This window comes from Ursus maritimus, unplaced genomic scaffold (assembly GCF_017311325.1).
Source record: "Ursus maritimus isolate PB19 unplaced genomic scaffold, ASM1731132v1 scaffold_12, whole genome shotgun sequence".
Lineage (NCBI taxonomy): Eukaryota > Metazoa > Chordata > Mammalia > Carnivora > Ursidae > Ursus > Ursus maritimus.
Window position 1 is genome coordinate 28,435,186 of NW_024423564.1, and position 21,145 is coordinate 28,456,330.

General features: G+C 42.5%; 1 protein-coding gene across 4 annotated transcripts in view; it reads left to right on the forward strand.

Annotated features, from left to right (window-relative positions):
* Positions 1–202: 202 nt before the first annotated feature.
* The window catches only part of TGFBR3 (transforming growth factor beta receptor 3), a 220,594-nt gene continuing 199,651 nt past the window's right edge, over positions 203–21,145 (forward strand). For all 4 annotated transcript variants that reach the window (XM_040627043.1, XM_040627044.1, XM_040627041.1 and 1 more), the window contains exon 1: positions 203–518. The gene's annotated coding sequence lies outside the window, so the exon portion shown is untranslated. The remainder of the gene's footprint in view (positions 519–21,145) is intronic.

Genomic DNA, 21,145 nt, shown 5'->3' on the forward strand with positions numbered 1-21,145 from the left:
CAGCCCGGAGGGAAACGCTGGCTCCAGCAGCGCTCGGGACTCATCCATCAGCCGGGGAGGAAAAGGGGGAGGAGAGAGGAGGCGGGCAGCTGGAGGAGGAGTTTCTCCGCCGCGCGGAGCCCTCGGTGGGGCGGCGGCGGCGGAGCGCCCTTCCCCCCGCGCGCTGATTGCTGTGGCGTCCTGCCCGTCCCCGCCCGCGTGTGTGTGTGAGGGAGAGCGAGTGCGCTGGGTCGGCCCGATGGGGGTAATCGAGGGTTTCGGGGACGCCGAGCGGCGCTTTCCTCTTCCCAGTGAGTGAGGGAGGGAGATCGGCGGCTCTCGTGCCCGGCCACTTTCCCTGGGCGATTCCTGAAGCTCCCTGCAGGAGGTGAAAGTCCCGGCGGGTCCGGATGGCGTAGTTGTGCCGCGGCGCAGCAGCTGCCGGAGCTCGCGGCCGCCGAGCGCTGGGCGGGGAAACTTTCCCCTGCTTTCCTCCAACTTGCAGCGGGTGGATCTCCGCTTGACACACCGCCTCCGAGGTACGTGCGGGCTCGGCCCCGCGGCGCTACAGCCCGCGTCGGGGCGCCCCTGGCCGCGCCACTAGCCCTGCGCCCGTTTCGGCCGCGGGCTCTGCAGGCTGCGCGGTGCCTGTCGGCGCTGCGCAAGGCTCGGTTGCCTGTTCACGGCCGGGATCGCACCGGCCTCCCGGACCCCCGGGCTTGGGAGGGCGGCGTTGGTCCAGCAGTGTTTACGCTCGGAGGAGCCGGGACCCATGGTCGGCGGTGTTTGGGGAGCGGCCGTTCTGGGTCGGGTGGGCAGCGCTCGGGGCGATGCGCTGTCCTGGGGAAGACGTCTCCTCCTCCACGCCTGTCCTCGCTCTTCCTCTCCGCGGTTTCTTCCGACCCCCGCGGGGCGCTCGGGCCACTTCCATCTGGGCGCGTGACAGCGTCGGTGGGAAAGGTTTGTTGGGGGTTTGCATTCATTTGCCGTTGCAGAGACTGCGCCCTGGGACTCGCGCACCGACGTGAGCTGCGCTCCCCGCAGCAGGCGCCCTCCGGGTGTTGTGCGGGCGGCGCGGAGCGCTGCAGCCCCGAGCCCCGCAGAGAACGCCCCCGCCCCCCGTTAACAGATTAGCCCACTACCCAGTTCATTTTGAAGGCTTCTTTTAGTATGTTCATTTGATTAGAACAAACTGGAAGTCTTGGGCTGTTGCTAGAAGAATCGGCTTGCACGCTTATTATTAGGGCATTTGCCCACTTTCCAGAATCTCGTAGTGTAGGGAGCCGGCGTTGTCAAGCGTGAATTACCTTGGCACAGTGGAGCTTAATGGATTTAGTGTGTACTAAAAGAGCTGAGAGAAGAAAATTGCTCATTTCCTTAGCTGTGAAATGGGAATAATAATGGGTCTCATAAAGTCACTATGAGGATTGAATGATTTTATATATGTGAAGTACTAGAACAGTGCCTGGCGCCGAGCAAGCGCTACACGAGTGTTAGAGTTGCTTGTCGTGAGCCTAGAGGTGATGGGAAAAGGGCAAAGAGGGTAAAGGATGGTAGGAGTGACATGACAGCCTGAGATGGGGAGCCATGCGTTTTCTGAACATCTCCCTTAGAAGATAATTTGAGCGGTTTGGGTGGAAAGTCTCTGTAAGTAACGAAGGGCATGTCAAGACCTTTTAATTATCCTGAAGTGGTACTTTAAGGCTGCAAAGTTATTTCACTGTGAAATCAGCTATTTCTCTTGAATAATAATAGCTAACGTTTATTGAGCCCAAACTGTGTGTCACTCTCCTGTATGCCTTGCGGACCACTTAAATATCAGCCCCGTTTCACAGATGAGACTGTAGAGGTCAGTTACTTGCTCCCCCTAACACATAACTTTCTGTTCTGACTCCAGAGCTAGCTTAGTCCCCGAGAGCAGCAAGTGTAGCCAGATGTGTGTGCAGTGAGCCCAGGCATCTCCCGTTGTTGAGCCTCCCATTTTAGTTGGACATAGCCCTCGAAACTGGAATAAGGTATCTGTAATTAATTTAGGTGATGTACTTACTGGAGTGCTGCCTTACAGCTCTGAGACTGGATCCAAGTGATTAAAAACAGAACCCTGATTGGTATTAATATGAATCTTTATTCTTAATTTCTTTTATTCTCTACACATTGTCAGAGTTACTTGGCTTCCTTAGGAAACAGCTTGGGGTTAGCACAGGAGGCAGGGAAATAATTCTTACCCCCTTAAGGGCTATTAAAATGAAATTGATTTCATGCCATTGTGTCAGTTAAAGGATGTTGCTCTGTTTCTTGGTGTTCTCTGCTTTTGGCTTTAATTCTGCATTGTTTAGTGTTTCAAGGTTTCAGCACATTTTCAGCCCTTCAGTTTGTCTTTGTCATTTGTCAACTTTAATTTTTCCTGTTTTGATGGAATCGGACCATTATATGGCAGCTTTGCTTAACAACTGTTGATCCAGCTCATGTTTTTAAATATAAAAATCATCAACTTACTTTTGAACCCCAGCACTTCAAAGGCAACCCCTGGGGAATTCATTGTTATTTTGAATATTAGCCAATAGGGGGAGTATAACACACTATTGATGCATATCAGGCACTTAAACCAGTTTTTAGGGTGTTAAACATACATTTCAGGAATGGAAAATGTTGTGGCTTTATCTAGCAAAATCACCAAGTTGCTTTCTGAGTTTACAGTGGAAAACTGGTTTAATTTCAACTGATTACAGTAAGAATGACCTTGAGGACCAGGCCTATATGTTGGACATATGTCAAGAACTCTGGGGGCTGGACAGATATTAAATATACTTGTGCATTGTTTTTTCCATTTGTTTTCCCTAAGAAGTGTATGTAAGATAATTTTGTGCACTTTGAATAATATCTCAAATTATCCAGGAGAACTGGGAGCCCAAGGAGATCCATTGTGAATCTCTTTGTAATGATCCTCGTTTGTCTTTTGTAGAAAATTGGAAGTAGTGAATTTGTTCTCAGGGAGGTTGGTACACTTACAGTCCTGTCATTATCATTCTTCATCAACATCTTCCAAGTGCAAGACAATGAGAGATTGAAATCCTGAGTAACAGCAATTCTAGGCATTCTTCAGAGGCTTGTATTTTTGTAAACAGTAATAGTTCAGAAGTATACTTGTCTAGTAGACGTGTGATATGTCTATAGACAGTCATTCTTGTAAATATAATGTAAACATTATTTAAGAACATGCTTGGAAAAACAGTGAAACTGAGATTATTTATTTATTTTAAAAGATTTTATTTATTTGACAGAGAAAACGCGCGTGCACACAAGCAGGGTGAGAGGCAGGCAGAGGGAGAAGGAGGCAGAAGGAGAGGGAGAAGGAGGCAGAGGGGAGAGCAAAAAGCAGGCTCCTGGCTGAGCAGGCAGCCCCGATGTGGGGCTTGATCCCAGGACGAGCTGAAGGTAGACGCTTAACCCACTGAGCCACCCAGGTGCCCTGAAACTGAGTTTTAAAAAAGGTTTTCAGTCTTTGCTTGCAGTTTTGTAGGCCATTTTCCTTTCTTGTTTCTTGTGTATCAGGTAGTTTTGACTTGACTTCATTTAGCAAGCTAGGGTTGTGTGGATCCTTTTAAAAAATAACTTTCAAATTTAGTGCCTTCTTTCTAAATTTCAGCATTGCAAAAGTTACTTCAGGATAGCATCTTATTTAGAATTTAACTTAGTCTTCCATGCTCTGATGTAGTTCATACTCTTCAGCAAACATTTTTCACCCCCTTACCCCTAATAGGCTTCTGGTTCCTGGTCTTGGAGTTTGGCAAATTAGCTGTCCTCTTTCAAGCCTCTGATAGTAGGGGGCCAAGATGCCTTAAGGCTTCCTAAGGCTTTGTCTTGGAAAGCCTTTATAGATCGACAGAATTGCTTTGCTTAAAAGAAGGTATTGTCCTATTCTTTTTAAGACTCAAAGGAATTAATCTTTTCCTTTTGCATGCAAACTTAGTTGCTGCTTGTAAAAGTCAGGTGACTTTCCTGAAGGGCAGAATCTGGGCCTAAGCGGACAGGGAACTCAGATATCCTTTTGAGTATGGTACTAAGAATGTTATCTCTCCTCACTTCTTTAGGACCTAAGTGATCACTAATTTCTTGGGATGATCAATCTGTGTAAAGTTCTGACTTTACATTTCAGGTTTAACAGAACAGTTAGAATTCAGAGGATGACTGATAAGTATTAACATTGCTATAATATTTTTTTCTGGATGAATTTGATGTCATCTTTTTGAATTACCCCTATTCTTGATAATCCATCTTGCAAATGCTTTTTTTTTTCTTTGTTACTATTGGACAAAAACTAATTATAATTGTCAGGTTCATTAATTAATGAGGACAGTCTGCCCCCACCTTTTTTCTCTTTGCTCTTAACAGCTATTTGAAAATGGTTTTATCACTTTTGTTTTGTACATTGGAGCATTTTCCTTGTGTTTTTTAACTTCTGAAATTTTAAAACTTAATATAAGTACCTTTTGCGATTTGCATGCTCAAGTAAATAAATGTTTTTGGGGGTCTTTAATTTATAAGTAATCTTGTATCACCTCTAGAAATATGGGCCATTTGGAATGTAAAAGAGCAAATCTAGGTTATATGAAAAGCTAGCCTTCCATAAATAACAAGCCTTTAGCAATTTCAGTGAGAGCTTTTGTGGCTTTGAAAGAAAATTACTGCACCAAGATCCATGGCAGTAATTTCTCTGGTTCCACATCTTCAGAGTTCGCACTTGGAATGATAGCATTGTCTCTTTGTACCATTTCATAAAACACAAGCTATTGCTAATTTGTTTGGTTTCCAGTCAAGCTGAAATAAATCAACACAGCTTGGAAGGACTTTATAAAAAATGATCTAGGTCCATTTCCTGGGCTCTGTCCATTTGTAGATTTCTTGTTTTATATCTTTTGAAATAGAACATTTGTTTGTTAACTGACATTGAGCTTTCTTTCCTCAGTTTGCAAAGTCCTTGCTTAAGATTTAGGACAGATTTCCGAGCGTTTTTCCTTCTTTCAGAGGGAGAGTAACGATTTTTATCTTTCAGTCAAGATGTGTGCAATATTTAGTGTTTGAAACAACATTTGTAAACACTCTGCTTGAAGCCACTCTGATTTGGACATAATGCATTTTTTATTCTTTAGTTTTCTAGGCCAACCTTCAAGACTTAATAAGAGAATAACTAAGGACATACTTAAAAGGCATGATACCTTTTAAAATTGAGATTATTACTGAAACTCTGAAATAAGAGACATGCCCTTAGGTCATCCTGGTATCTCCTGCTTGAGGCAATTATTGGAAAAAAAATAATACCGATGTTTGCGCTGAAAGCTTCTTTAACTCTGGCAAGAGGACTCTGAATTAGAGTGGAGTGTGGCAGAGTTCATTTCTAGGATTTAATGTTAAATTGTTGTCGCAGTAGTAATTTAGAATTAAATCTAAAATGTTGTCTCTGTCTTGTCTTTATGAAAAAGGATGGTAATACAGAAGCGTATACTCCCTCTATCTTCTGGACACTGGACTCCAGGGGAAGGGGGATCAGAATGGGGCGCTGTTTGCAGAGGAAGAAGCATCTGCTTGTTTGTCCTTCCAAGTACATAATATATTTCCCTGGTACATGCTGAAGGTCAGGGTTTTGTGTGAAATTGCAGATGGAACATTTGTAAAAACACATTTAAGTTGATTAGTCCTTGAAAAAATGATCTTTAGAAAACAGTCTTTAGATACTAGTCCTTGGGCTTTCCTGTTGATTGGATTGCCCTGGGAGAAGGTCTGCCGTTTTACGGGTGTGATGACTAACCACCATTGATGGGTACGAACACCAAATGGACGGTGGAGCAGAACTTTGGATTTTTTTTTAACTCTTATTTACTATTTTATTAATGGAAACTTAATGAATATTTAATTTCAGTTCGGTGTGTGAAAAGAGTCCCTTTTGGGAGTATAATTCTGTTAGCATTTTTAGTGATTTATGTGTTCTGACAGTATGAAAGTGGTCTTTGGATGCGAAAATACACTGGTGCCTATTTGCACATTTCATTTCATGATTAACTGTATAATGATGGCTGGAGCAGAATATGGCTTTTTTTTTTTTTTTAAACAATTAGAAGGTTATTTTAAGTGAAGTACTTAGATTCCAATCTCAAAGCCCTGTGTTCATGGGATACCCTAAATACTTTTGTGTGGCACTGCCTGTATTGTTATGAGTTATCTCTTTTCTATTTTTCCTTTAGAACAAAACATACTCAAACACAAAACTCTCTTCTGAGTGTCCATAAAGAATAAATGTCTCATTTTGTTAAATTAGACTTTGTGCAGTTGGCTGGCAGATTCACTTCAACCTTGAGGGAAAGCACCATTGACTCATTACATACATTTTGCATTATTACATTGTAAGGTCTTCCCTATGTGTGTGGGAGAAGTTTCTGATCTTCTAAATGGGCATCTTTACTATTGCTGGGCTCTCTCTTTTTGTCGAAGCCTTTCTGAGCAGACATTCCTTAGTTTTCTTATTCCTCTGTCTTTATAGAGATCGTTACCTGTCGTATATTCATCATATACCATCTAAATCGTGAAAAAGTTACTTAGGGTAACAACCAACTTTGTTGAAGACACACCTGTCTTTTTCTTTGTATCCATCATATTCATCCATAACAATTATTGCACAACCATTGGATGCACCATGTTTTTGGAACCAGGGGAAGGGTGACCTACTTGACACATTTCACTTTTTTTTTTTTTTTTTGTATTTATGCCTTTTTCAGTTTGTGGCATCTTTATTTCATTATTAGAGTTGTTGCTTTCTAAGATATTCAAGATTTTCATTTCATTCAGTGTGTGGGTTTCCTGTAGAACCAGTCCTACTAAATTCTTCAAAATAGTCCCAGAAAGCATCCCATTTAGATACCTTACTGGGTGTAGGGGCTTTGGGTAATGTTCAAATGGGAGATAACTAGACACAAAGCAGAATTCTATTTAGCTTAACCAGGTAGAAAAAGGAGGGTAGCATCTAATCAATTAGGACAAAATTCACTTTTGTATAATAATGAGGGATTTCAGTGTTTTCTTTGGAATTAAGATATATTTTAAGTAGGTATATAGGTAAAAGGTTTTCAAAAGAAACTTTGCTAAGGCTGAGGTCCTGTAGTTGGCAACTCCCGTAACCCCGAAGATCCTGTTCTCTGAAGCCAGGAAAAAGCAGTCTGTTTCCAATTATATATCACAAAAATAGGGAAATTAAGCCAAGAAAAATGATCATTTGGGGGTTGGGTTGCTTTTTTGTAGAGGGTAAAGGAGAAAGGACTGTAGATGCACATTTTAAAAAAAAACTGTTAGTCTTTCTGATTGGCTTTCAGATTTTTCTCAAGTGTTCTGTATCGGAAATTAAGAATAAATTTGGGATTAAAAACTTCTTCAGCTCCTTTTTGTTTCTCAGAATAGTCAGGCAGATTCTGCTGACACTGGCTGGTGGTTTTTGGTGAAGTCTTTTCTAGTCTGAATGGCATCAGGTTATGGACTCCCAGCATCATACCAGGTAGTGGGTGCTGTGGGGTTTTGTTACACTTTTTACCATACTCAAATGGAAATGCGCTCCCTCCTGCTGCGCGTTACTGTGCTGGCGAAGCAAGGCTAGGGATTGTGTGAGAAGCCTGACTGGAAGCTGGATGCCGTGTGGGTGCATACAGGTCTGAAGCACCTAGGCTTTCTGAATGCCTGTGGCTAGTTTCAGGATTAGTGGTCCTGTGAGACCCAGGTGTTAACTAAGAAATCTCCTTTCCGCTGCCAGAAGATCACCCCCAGCAGATCTTAGTTCCTGTTTCTCACACCTTACACCTCCACAGAGTATTGAATAAAACTTTCCTAATGGTACAGAATCTTTGGTAACAAGGTAGTAGTCTGTTGGGGCTGGTGGTGTTTGGCTATTGGCTCGTTTCTTCTCACCTCCCGTGAAACTCCTCAGCCTGCTGCAGGCCTGCTCTCACACCCACCATACCAAGGCATACCAAGGTGCTAGAAAAGGTGCAAAGTGCAAAATTCGTGCTTGCTTTCGGTCAGCGTCTCCATTGTCCTCTCTCTCTTGGGGGCCTTTGCTGCTTAACTCTTGTCTTTTCCCCACGTGTTACCATCTTAGTTTCCCTGGAGCTACTTCAGGTTTTTCCCTTTCCTTCCCCATCTCTCTTCAGGTTTCTTTACCAGCGCTTGATCCCTGACGTGTTGTAGGCATTCTCCAAGGTTCTATATTTCCCCTTTCCCTTCTCTTCTCAGTTTACATTTAGTCGTTCATATTTCCATGCCTCAGTGGCCACGTCTCTGCCAGTAACTTCCAGTTTTATATTTCATACCCTTATTTCCAGCAGCTACCTGGTTGTTCTATAGGTCTTTCTTTTAAAACCTGGTCCAAAACCCAACACACGATTTTTCTGTGGTCCCCAGTCTCAATCCTTCATTTCCTCTGTCAGTAAATGGCACAGTTACCCAGCAGGGAACCTCAGGCACACTAAACTTCCTTCTGTTTACTTCCCTGAGCTGAATAACACCAGTCACATGTGGCTTACCTTTTTAGCATATCTCAGCGGACCTTTTCTTCTCTATTTCCAAATCATCATCTCACCTGCACTACTGCACGGGTCTTCCAGTTAGTTTTCCTGGCTTCAACATCTCTCTCTCCAATTATTCATCCATTTTGGTTGGTACCTTCTAAAACACAGATTTGTGTTTTCATTTCTTATTTTTTAAAAGTCACTGTTCCATTATCCTTGGCACGAGATGTCCAGTTATTAACAGTGTAGCCTCAGCCTACTTTTTCAAGCCATTTTCTCTTTCCACTTCTCCCTGAACCTCACTATGCTCATACCAGAGCCCTTACGGTTTCCAGAGCATGCCACGTGCTCTCGAGCGCCGTTGCTTTTGTACTGGTCTCTCCTTTAGCATCCCCTCCCTTCCCTTCTCTGGCGGTCTCGCTTACTCATCCAGACTCTCTCTGCTGTCAGCGTGTATGGTGAAGCTATGCCTGGCTCTTACTGGCAGGGGGATTAGTTGCTTCTTCCCCTAAGTTCTCTTACAGGACTTCTGCTGCCTCCTGAGACCTTGCTTACTTTCTCTGCCAGATTGTGGACTTCCCTAGAGCAGGATCAAGTCTCATCATCTCTGTACCCTGAAAGTGTGGCATGGGCTTGACCTATCATATATATTGTCAAATTGAATTCTTCAACTCAGTTCCACTTCAGTGAAAGGTTTGGGGAGAGATGAGACTTACAGTGGATATAAACTGTAACTGTATAGAAAATGCAAAGGAAGTAAACTCAGAATCGTAGAGTTTAGGGTTAGAGTGGTGGTTAGAAATAATAGATAGACTCTTTAAGCCCTTCTAAAGATGAGAATAGCCAGGTACTGCGAGGTTAGGTGGCCTGCCCAAGATCACACAGCTGGGGAGTAGTTGTTCCTTCTTTTTTTTTCTCTGCAGTATACTCCATCCAATAGCCAGAAGGGCCCTGATAAGGCTTAAGTCAGATCCTGTCATTCCTCTGCCTAAAACACTCTAATGTTCCTATCTTCCTCAGAGTAAAAGCCAGAATCCTTACAATGATCTGTAAAGCCTCATACAACCAGCCATGACTCCCTTGATGATTACCTCTTCGACCTCCCTCCTGTACTCTCTGGCTCACTCTCTGTGCTCCTGTGGCGTGGCCTGCTTCCTCTTCCCCGAGCATGGCAGACATGCTGTCTCAGGACCTTTGCATGTGCTGTTTCCTTTGCTTGGAATGTTTTTCTCTTAGATACCTACAGAGTTCACTTGCTGTAGGTCCTTACCCCAAACAAAGAAACAAACCAAACCAAAGACCCCAAATATTTCCTTTCCCTCTTCTCTGCTTTGTTTACTTAGCATTTATCTATATCTCATATACGATTATATATTTTGTTTATAATTTGTCTCCTCTGACTAGAATGTAAGCTCCATGAGGGCAGGGATTTTTATGTTTTGTTCCCTATTGAATCCCTGTACCTGGAACAGTGCTGGTGTGGAGCAGGCACTTGATAAATATTTGTTAGATGAATAAATGAATGAGAAGGTCTTGTGGATTTCTTATAGCTCCAGTTAAATATATACTTAGGGCCTTACAAAGCCAAAACTATCAGGTCTGTCTAGAAGGAGAATCGATGTTTTAAAAAGCCTCATTCAAGACCTGTCATACTAGAACGTTGACCTCTTTTTAATTGACTGAAAACAGCAACCGTGGGCTCTCCCCAGCCTTACAAGTGGTTTGGGAAGATTCCCAGTTTACCTCTCACAGGCTTGGGCTTGCTGTGGTTTCTCTCTGCCTGTGATTTGCCCTTTAACCCATTGGGCTGCACAGATGAAAAGTAAACATAGCATTAAAGAAAGGAGCAGGGGGAGAGGGTATAGGGCAGAGGAGCAGAATTTCCCTGTGGCCCTGACATCTTCCCTTGGCTCTGGGCCCATCCACAGGGCCACTCACTGTACCTTCCTGAGTTGCTTCAGGGCTGTGCTCTAAGGAACAGTCTGGAGACTGCCAGGCCAGATGACTCTTGAATTTTGCTTTGATGTTCTAATTTCTTTGAAAAGAAACGTTAAGTTTAGGCCAAAAGGACAATGGAGAAAGCATTTTCTTTCTTTCTTTTTTTTTTTTTTAATTAAATTATGTCCTAATTTTGAAGAGAAGTTTTAACCCTTCTCAAGACAGGATTGTAGTTGAAATTACCACCTGCCTCTGTCAGTGATGCCAGTGAGGAGTCGAGACTGGTGAGATCTGTCTTATGAAATCAATGACTTAAACCCAAGGGGCAATAAATTACAGTTCTGAAGAAGCATCTGATTCTTGAAGGTAGGGGTTATGTTGAGTGAAGAGCATAGTTTGTAATAGTGTAACAGGGATGTTAGAGTGATTTGCCTCCTGCTCTTTTTGTGATAACATCAGTGTGGTTCCTACAGAGTCCTCCTCATCAGGACAGGAAGCCCAGCTAAGGAAGTCGAAGGCTTAGGAGGAAGTTATTGTCCATGTACAAAGCTAACAGCGTAATTTAACCCTTGGATTCAAAACTTTCAAATTGAAAATAATTTGTCTTGAACAGAGATGTTATCAGTGACCTAGTTAAAAATCATAGCCACCATTTCCTGAAACCTAAGAACATACTAGGTATTAAGGGCTTTATGTATTATTAATTTAATTAATTCTAATAACAACCGCATTAGAGAGAATAGAATCATTATTTCTACTTTATAGCTGAGACTTGGAGGTATTTAGTAAGCTGCCCATAGCTACACTGCTGGGAAGAGGCAGGGCAGGGATTTGAACCCAGGTAGGCGGGGGTGGGGGGGCGGTCCCCACACTTCCTGCTGTACTGTGCTGTATTTAGTCTGCTCCGAGAACACACCAAGCGTGTTCTCCCTGCAGGACCCTTACACTTGCTATCCCCACTGTCTGGGATGTGTTTCTTTCATAGCTCTGTCTCGTACCCCTGTGCTCAAATGCCTCCTCATCCGAGAGGCCCTCTAAAAGGTTTCTGGTAACTAGTTTCACTGTGTGTGGGGGGTTGTCTTCCCTCACACCAGCAGTTCTGGCGCTACCGTCGACCTGTAGAGATAACCTTAGATTCTGCAGGTTCAGAGCTTAGTCACATAAGACTGTCCTCTCACTTGAGGGGTCACAAGCCCAGGCTACAGATTGGAGGTTCCCACAGCCCCCTCTTTGGGTTTGGTTAATTTGCTAGAACAGCTCACAGAACGCAGAAGAACATTTTACTTACTAGATTACTGGTTTCTTGTAAAAGAATATAACTTAGGACAACCAGATGGAAGAGGTGCATAGGGCAAGGTGTGGGAAAAGGGAACGGCGCTTCCATGCTCTCTGGGCAAGCCACTCTCCCCAGCCTCTGTGTATTTACCAACATGGCAGCTCTCCAAACCTCATCCTTTTGGTTTTTTACAGAGGCTTTGTTACATAGGCATGATTGATTAAATCTTTGGCCATTGGCAGTTGAGTCAACCTCCAGCTCCTCTCTGAAAAGGAACTGAAGGGTCCAACCGTCTAATGACCTGGTTGGTGCTATGGGTAAGCAGCCCTATCCTGAGGTAGGGTCCTGCGGTCACCTCATTAACACAACAAAAGACACCTTTATTCCTGTCATCACTTAGGAAATTCCAAGGATTTTAGGAACTTGGTGCCAGAAACAGGGATGAAGTCCAGTTATATTATTTCTCATTATAAATGACAATATCATACCTTCCGTGACCATCTTATCTGAAATAACATCCCTCCTCTCAGCACTTTCTCCTTAACCTGCTTTATTTTTCTTTCATATGACGCATTACAAATTTGTTGTCTGTCTCCCCCCATGAGAAAGTAAACTCCATGAAAACTGTCATGTTTAGTTCACTGCTGTGCAGGTGCTAATGCATGTTTACTGCGTGAGTGAATGCAGGAAAATAAAACTGCTAATTGAGCCTCACCTCCCTGGTTTCAGAACAAAGTTAAGCTACTTCAGGTCGGATGGAATCAGGCTGCCCACTAGCTAGAAGGAGACCGTCTGTGCTGGGCCGGGCTGGCATCCCTAGAGGAGGAGCTCCCGTTCGTAGTGTTAAGAGAATCAGACAGACCTGGGCTCAGACGCTGGTGCCGGAACTTACTAGCTGGTGACCTGGGGTTGTTGAGCGTCTTGAAGCCTCACTTTTCTCGCTGTAAAGGATATCTTCCTTCTTGTGTTGTTGAGAGGATGAAATGAGAAATTGTAAAAAAACACAGGAGGTGCTCAGTAGGTGGTAGCTGAGATATTTTGTGGGGTTGGAAGAGGAAAGCAGGGTGTTAGCCTCTAATAGGAAGGGGAATGTAGACTATAACACGAACAACCACAGAATAATTACAAAGCAGCATGTGGACGAGTCTTGGCTGTGCTACTAACTAGCTGTGTAACGGTGGGCCTGTCACTGAGCCTTTCTAATTCCTGGTTTGCTAATCTGTAAAATTAGAGGGCTGGAGTGGTGGTTCTCTATATCTAACGTTCTGAGTCGGCTCTGAGTAGAAGATAACATGGAACAAATTATACACAAAATGTTAAGGAGACTGTGTTCACGGTGGGTGGGATTAATCAGAATGGTTTTTAGAATGAGGTGAGGGGAATGAGTAGAGTTCATGGAGTTTGAGGAATAGAATAAAAATGGCAGGGTTTGTTTTTTTTTAAAGATTTTTTATTTATTTGAGAGTTTGAGAGAGAGAGAGAGAGTGTGTGTGTGTGCATGAGGTGGGGGAGCAGGCAGAGGGAGAGGGAGAAGCAGGCTCCCAGCAGGGAGCCCAATGCAGGGCTTGATCCCAGGACCCTGGCATCATGACCTGAGCCCAAGACAGCGGCTTAACTGACCGATACATCCAGATGCTGCCAAAATGGCAGTTTTGATAAAATGGGCAGATCTGACAAAATTCAGGTTTTGTGTATGTCTACACTGCTCAGAAAATAATGATTTAAATATTTTTTGTTTATATAAGCTATGTATTAAAAATAGCTACTGTAGTATTAGTATTTTATTTACACTTATATTGTCAAAATGAATGTTTTTCTTGGATAATACTTGCAGTTTTGTGAAGTCATTTGTGCTAGCCATTACATGATCATGTATTTCAAATTTCCACAAGCGTATTCAAAGTCTCATTTTATAGGAGGGATTCCAGATTAGTTGTTAGTCCAGATAATGACAATTGTAAGTAAGGTATAGAATAAAAGATTTTCCTGTTCAGTCTCTTCGTATTAGAGATGAAGAAATTAAAGCCCAGAATAGAGTGACTTGTCTGAGCGTGTAAAACACATTGATGCCAGAACTCCTGTCTCTCCTGTTCCTTTGAAGCTGCCTGAGGTATAGGCTCTTTCTTATACACAGCTCTTGTTTGTTGGTTTGTCAGGTATTATTGAGAAATGTTTTGGTAATTCACCATCCTTCCATGCTTTTAACTGGAATGTACACAGTCATGTTTTATACTTGCTACCCATTGTGAGACCTTCATTGGATGCCTACTGTATGCCACGTAGGTAGATTATTACTACTACCAGCCAGACTGAGATCCTTCTTTCTAGAGTGAACAGATGTAGGAAAGCCATACGTGGAAGGAAATAATCACATAAACATTGACCTGCAGAGTTGACTTGCACTACATTCCAGGTGTCCAAGTTTAACTTCATCTGATGGAATCATAGGAAGCTTCCTTAAAGAAGTAATGCTTATACGCAAGAGTTGAGACCTAAAGATGTTGGTAAGCGGCCATGTTAGGGAGACTAAGGAAGGTCATTGAGTTCTAGCACAGTTGGAACACTGCTTCTGGAAGCAAGGGCTTGGCCCTTTTGTGGGACTGAATTGAGGCAGGTGTGGCTGCAGCACGCAGAGGGTGAGGTCAGACTAACTAGGCAACGTCCAGCAGTCATGGGAAGGGTTTTGGTTTTATCCTTGACAGCAGTGGGTGACTGTTGAAGGGTTTTAATTCTTAATGTTTCACATGCCTCGGTAGCTGAGCCCTCTCTTTACCAGATAATATCAGTTAAATAACTGAAATTTAATGAGGGATTACCCCCATTTAGGAGATAGAATGTTATCTTGGAAGTCAGTGAGTGTAAGAAAAAAATAAGTGCTTAATTGCAATTGGCAGAATAGAATAGTCTATTGCTGAAGTGTTTATTCTGAATTCATATTATTTGCTGAATCCCTGTGAATATAATAATGTGACTAAAATATTTTAGTAAATTACTGTATGTTATGCAAAATAGTCTAATGGAGATCTAATAGATGTAGCTTCCCAAGTTTTTTTAATGGCTTAGTGCTTGCTAGGGCCTTTATGACTACTGGTGTCCCGAGGATATTCAGATGTGCTGACTTTTGCTGGAATAATTGCAGCTTCGTGATTTAATAAGCCCTTTTGGTGATAGTTGATTCCTCACTCCAGGCAGCTAGGTTGGTGGCCGAGCCAGGCTGAGTTCCTCAGCCTCCGGCTAAACCCCTGAAGCTAATTTGGGAATCGTAAGGTAAAGTCAAGGAGGGCCATGCAGCCAGATCCCTGTAACTTACACCAGAGTTGTTTAGACAGTAGCTTTATCACCCTTTAAGAACAGCTTTGCAATATTATGACTATCTTTAGGGCTCCTATCTTGCATTGAGTTTGGAGTCATCGTTTTTTGGTAACATAGGTATTTTTTTTGAAATTCTAAACAATGAAGTCTAATCCCCAATGAATACAAATTTGATATAAACTATATTATTTTGCTACTAGTCGTTTGCTTGTTTTTTTGAAATTCTAGGGGTATTTTAACCACAAAAAACCTCAGTAAGTATTTTTGTTTTTTAAATGTACTGTGTGGGCCTGGTGGTGTTTTAGGTACCATGCCCATATTCCGTCTCCTATATTACAATCAGAATGTCATTAACATCTTCCATTTAAGAGGGTGGTAGAGGCTGTCCAACCTAACATGTCTGGTTAGGCCAGGTTTGGAATCCCTAAGTACAGTTCTCTATTAATTTTAGCTTAAAATAAAAAACACAGAAATCTTTGAATGCAAAAATATTAAATGTGAAAAGTGGTTCTTGGAATATTGCTAGGGTGGGTGAAAAATCCTAGTTGGTGAAGTTGAACAAAATGTGGTCTTTCACAACAATGTGAAATGTATCCATGCCCACGCTCCCCTTTCTGCCATATTTACTTGGGCAATGAGGTCTGCTGTGCTTGGGATAGACAGAGGGGCTTCTAAGGACGGACTGAAGGTGAGCCCCAATGAAACTAAGCATGCTGGGGCCAGCCACAGATGTGTTGGTCACACTCTCAGTCAAGGGTGAGGGTGGGCCAGGCCCTGGATTTGCTGGGGAGAGTAGAGTTCAGCTTCTCTGCACATCTTGTAACTCTGTGCCTCCTGCCTCCCTTCCCATTGAGTCTTCATGTGGAATTCCTTCCCATATATAAGGTAGTCCACTCGCAGCCACAGATTGTTGGGACTTTAAATGAATCTTAGGCCTCAGGATCATTCTCTTTGGTACAGGTAGTCAACTGTGACAAATAATGATAGCTCTTCTGCTGTTAAATGTATAATCTCATTTGATTCTTGGAATTTCATCTTAAAAATGAAGAGATGGGGTTGGGTTGGGGGCTAGGTGGCGGTTAAGTGTCTGACTCTTGATTTTGGCTCATGTCATGATCTCAGGGTCCTGGGATCCAGTCCCACGGCAGGGCTCCCTGCTCAGCGGGGACCTTGCTTCTCCCTCTGCCCCCCCTTCTCCTGCTTCTCCCACTGCCCCTCCCCCCTGCTCCTGTGTACGCATGTGCTCTTTGTCCCTCTCTCTCTCTCTCTCTCTCAAATAAATAAATAAAATCTTATAAAAAAAAAAAAAAGAAGAAGAAACCAGTCTTCCATTCCGATCTAAACCTCTTTTCTTGTCTGATCTGCTATGAGAGTCTTTTTTTTTTTTTATTAAACATTTTATTTTTAAATAATCTTTACACCCAACATGGGACTCAAACTTACAACCCCAGGGTCGAGTTGCAAGCTCTACCAACTGAGCCAGCCAGGCACCCCTCTGCTGTAAGAGAGTCTCATGGATCTTCCATGCACTCTGGGCTCCCTTCAGTCTATTCTCCATAGGGTACTCAAGGAAAGCTTTATTTATTTTTAATTTTTTTTTTTCAGTTATATTGAGGTCTAATTGACAGAAAGTGTTCTGTATGTTTAAGGTGTAAAACATAATGATATATATGTGTATATAGCAAGATGATCACCACAATAAGTTTACTTAATGTTCTTCACCAGCTTACTTACAAATTTCTTTTCTTGTGATGAGAACTTTTAAGATTTACTCTCTTAGCAACTTTCACATATATAATACAGTATTGTTAACATGTTGTCATCATGTTGTATATTATATCCCCAGGACTTAATTTATCTTACAACTGATGTTTGTACTTTTGATCACCTTCCCCCCATTTTCCCCACCCCTTACCTCTGGCATCCACCAGTCTGTTCTCTGTTTCGTTTCTTTTACTTTCTTTTCCCTTTTTCTTTTTCTTTTTCTTTTTCTTTTTCTTTTTCTTTTTCTTTTTCTTTTTCTTTTCAAGTTGAGTCCATACCCAGTGCAGAGCCCAGCGTGGGGCTTGCACTCACGACCCTGAGATGAAGACCTGAGATCAAGAGTTGGATGCTTGACTGACTGAGCCACCCAAGCGGCCCTCTTCTGTTTCTATGAGATTCTACGTACATGTGAGCTCATACACTGTTTGTCCTTCTCTGTTTGACTTATTTCACTTAGCGTAATGCCCATGAGGTCCATCCATGCTGTTGCAAATGCAGTATTTCCTATGTGTGTGTGCGTGTGTGTGTAGCCGAATAGTATTCTGTTGTGTCTATATACTCCATTTTCTTTATCCATTCATCTTTGGTGGATACTTAGGTTGTTTCCAGGTCTTGGCTGGAGCATAGGCGTGCAGGTATCTCTTCAGCATAGTGATTTCACTTCCTTTGGATATATACCCAGAAGTGGAGTTGTTAGATCATATGGTAGTTCTTTTTTTAATTTTTTGAGGAATCGCCATACTGTTTTCCAGGAAAATCTTTTTTTTTTTTTTAAAGTAAATTCTACACCCAATATGGGGCTTGAACTCATGATCCTGAGATCAAGAGTCACAGCTTTACCAAGTGAGCCAGCCAGGCGCCCCTGTCCTGGGGAAATCTTAAACCAATAGATCATACCACTTCCCTGCTTAAACGCTTTCTTGAACCTTATTTGTCTCCTTTCCCTTTCGTATTTGCAGCCTTGCTCCCTCCAGCACCTGGGACCTGTAATGGTTTCTCTACCTGTACTGTCATCCCTCACCCTTTTAAACCTCTATTTACCCTTCAGGTTGTGGGTACTTTTCCTTTAGAGCTCTTATCATAGCATCTAATTACAAATTTGTGAGTATTGGTTAGTTTATCCCATCAGACTTTAAGCCCATGAGGACAAAGAACATATCTCTTTGCTTGGCCATTATATTCCCATTGCCTGGCGTGGAGAATAACTCGACTTACTGAAGGAATAAATAAATGAAGCTCAGAAAATTAAATATCTTACCTAATGTAACAAGTGGTTTTACTTCTATCTGGAATATAAGCTCCATGAGGGCAAGATTTTTGGCTCCTTTTTTCACTGCTATATCCTTGGTGTTTTCCACAGTGCCTGGTTTATAGTAGTAAATATTTGTTGAATATTGTGTTTGAATGGGATTCCAAGGATTTCTTTTAAAAATTTTTTTTATTTTTACTTTTATTTTTTTAAAGATTTATTCATTTTAGAGAGAATGAGGCAGGGGGAGGGAGAGAGAGACTTAAGCGCACTCCGGACTGAGCGTGGAGCTGGACGCAGGACTCAGTCTCAGGACTCAGTCCCAGGACTCTGAGATCACGACCTGAACTGAAACCAAGAGTCGGATGCTTAACTGACTGCGCCACCTAGGTGACTCGATTCCAAAGATTTCTTATCCAAACCTAGGATTTTCCCCCTTTTGCCAAATCTCTCTGAAAATGGGGATTTGGGATTACCAGTTTCTCTTAATAGTAGAGAAATCTGAGAGTTGCTGTTGTGGTTCAGTAAGGTGGCTTTGCTTTTTCTGTGTACTGGTCTCAGAGGGCATCCAAATGTCATTAGACAAACAACAGTATCTCTTCTGCATCCTGTATACCCCTTTTTACAGGCTGCCAAGCTAGATATTGATGTCATCCATCCTGCCTCGTTTCTAAATCCCCTGAATAACATGTTGAATAACCATCAGAACAATTCCTCTACCAGCTTTTATTTAACTGTTTGCAGAGTTAACAGTATATTTGTCTCTCCAGAATTCACTTACATGTCAGACCAGAAACATTTTAATGATCTGTTAAAAAATAATTTCATGTCCAAGATACCAGAAACTCAGGTGTTATTTACTGTCTGAGTTTAGGGAATGGTAATTTTTTTCTTATTCCATTCCATAAATCTCTGTCTTGAAGATCTTCAATTTGTTGACTGTTTCCCTGATTGGGAGCTGAGTAGTCTTAGTGTTAAGATACGGCAGTGCATGGGGCGCCTGGGTGGCACAGCGGTTAAGCGTCTGCCTTCGGCTCAGGGCGTGATCCCGGCGTTATGGGATCGAGCCCCACATCAGGTTCCTCCGCTATGAGCTTGCTTCTTCCTCTCCCACTCCCCCTGCTTGTGTTCCCTCTCTCGCTGGCTGTCTCTATCTCTGTCAAATAAATAAATAAAATCTTTAAAAAAAAAAAAAAGATACGGCAGTGCACAGGTTTGTGCTTCATCTTGCCCTTTGCATTTGCAGAGAACTTGGGGTCATAAGCATTACCAAGGATTCTTTATTTGTTACAGTTGCCACCTATAGTCCTGAAGTCAAGTCACGGTTTGTGATCATCAGTGATTTGTGCAGAGGGTATCTGTCAGTGTGCAAGTCCCATTGTGTGATGGCAGCCCTGGCAGCCTGCTCCCTCTCTTGGAAAAACTTCTCATTTCAGAGATTGAAAATTGAGAGGGAGAAAATGGTTCCTTGTTTGTGGTGACAGATCTGGATCTGAGAGGTAGAGCGTGCCATGGGAAGGCGTGGTTTCTGGTCTTGGCACTGGCGTGTTACCCTGGGCAAGTTCTGGGCTTGGAGTTTGGGTTCCTCTTCGTCAATGAAATCGTGTTGCTCTCTTCCAGCTTTAAAAGCTGTTACTTATCTCTAGCATGCCAATTCCTTTAACTGAGAAATTGATCTACTCCAAGTTCATTGTAAGTTTTGATCTTAAATAATCCATGTATATAGCCAGCTGTGTTAGACATGTAAGGGGAAGTTAGTAATTTCTCTTGCTGGCTGTTAGCCTATTGCCAGACATCATTTTACCACGTTTTTCCTCTAAGATAAAGATATGCCTTTTAAAAAAGCATCCCGATCAACCCAGGGAATACTGTTCCCAGCCAGTTCCTTTTGAACATTGGTTTAACCCATGATGGTTTTCATTTGGGGAGGGGTTTTTTTCAGCTAATCCTGCTCTTTACCTGTGCACGCTCTTGGATCACTAGAGAATGTGGGGCAGCATGCTCCATTTAATGGCCTCAGAAATAGACACTCTGAAATTAGAAGAATTAGCATCACATTCATGTGTGCGTGTGTGTGTATGTGTGTATTTTAAGTACATTAAGCTCTCAATTTTTTTCTGCTCATTTGTAGATACTAAAAGTACTGGTACCCTTTGAAGGGAACACCTTGCTTTGCAATGTGGACAAAATGACTGTTGCACAGTGGACCCCAAATTGTTCTTTCAAGATCACAGAGTACCTTATTTACATTTCTAAAGGAAGCTTTTAGTTTATAAGGTCCAAAGATATTCAGTGAGTTTAGAAACCCAGGGTGAGGAGTCCTTGATCTTTGCAAATTGAGCATGATATAACCTTAGAGAAAAAAAGAGGAGTTTGTATTTCCTCGGTTTTATTTCAGATCTACAGCTTTCTGGGAGCCTTGATCATCCAGCACTCCTCTAGTTGGGGAAACTGATCCCTAGGTTGTCCGTTAAGGTGCTGATGTGCGCATGTCTTAGCCAGAATTGGAGTCCCACAGAATGGGAATGACATGCTTCCCTTTTTCTTCTCCTCCACCTTAGGGTCCTGTCACCACATTGAGAAGATTAGACAAAAACTCTTTGCAGTTTATTTTCTTTTGAACAAGTTACATTACGGAGGGACTTGTAGGCTAAAGAAGAAAAGCTCCCTCTTTGTTAGAAGCAGCAGTGTGTAGTTTCAACTTGTCTTGGACTTCCTCGGAGATGTTTTAAGATCCGGCGTAAACTCGCTGTGGTTTGCCTTTGGGCATCCAGCTGTTTAGCTTGGCTCTGTTATATCTGTAATTGCTGCATTTTAATAATTGCCCAATATTCTTGTCAGCAATTTGCAGTCTATATTTTTAATAGAACCTTTTGCCTTTCTTTCCACAGGTTCATTCAGACCTGGTTTAAGCCCCTGGATTAATGCTCATAGTCCCACAGACCCTCTGCAGCTGCGGGGGGCGGGGGACATAAGCTCATTAGATATTCCCACAAGCCTCGTGCTGGTTATAGTTTATGTGCTCCATAAAAATCCGCCGGGAAGCCATCTTCTTCTGAGATCTCCTTACAGGGTGTTGCT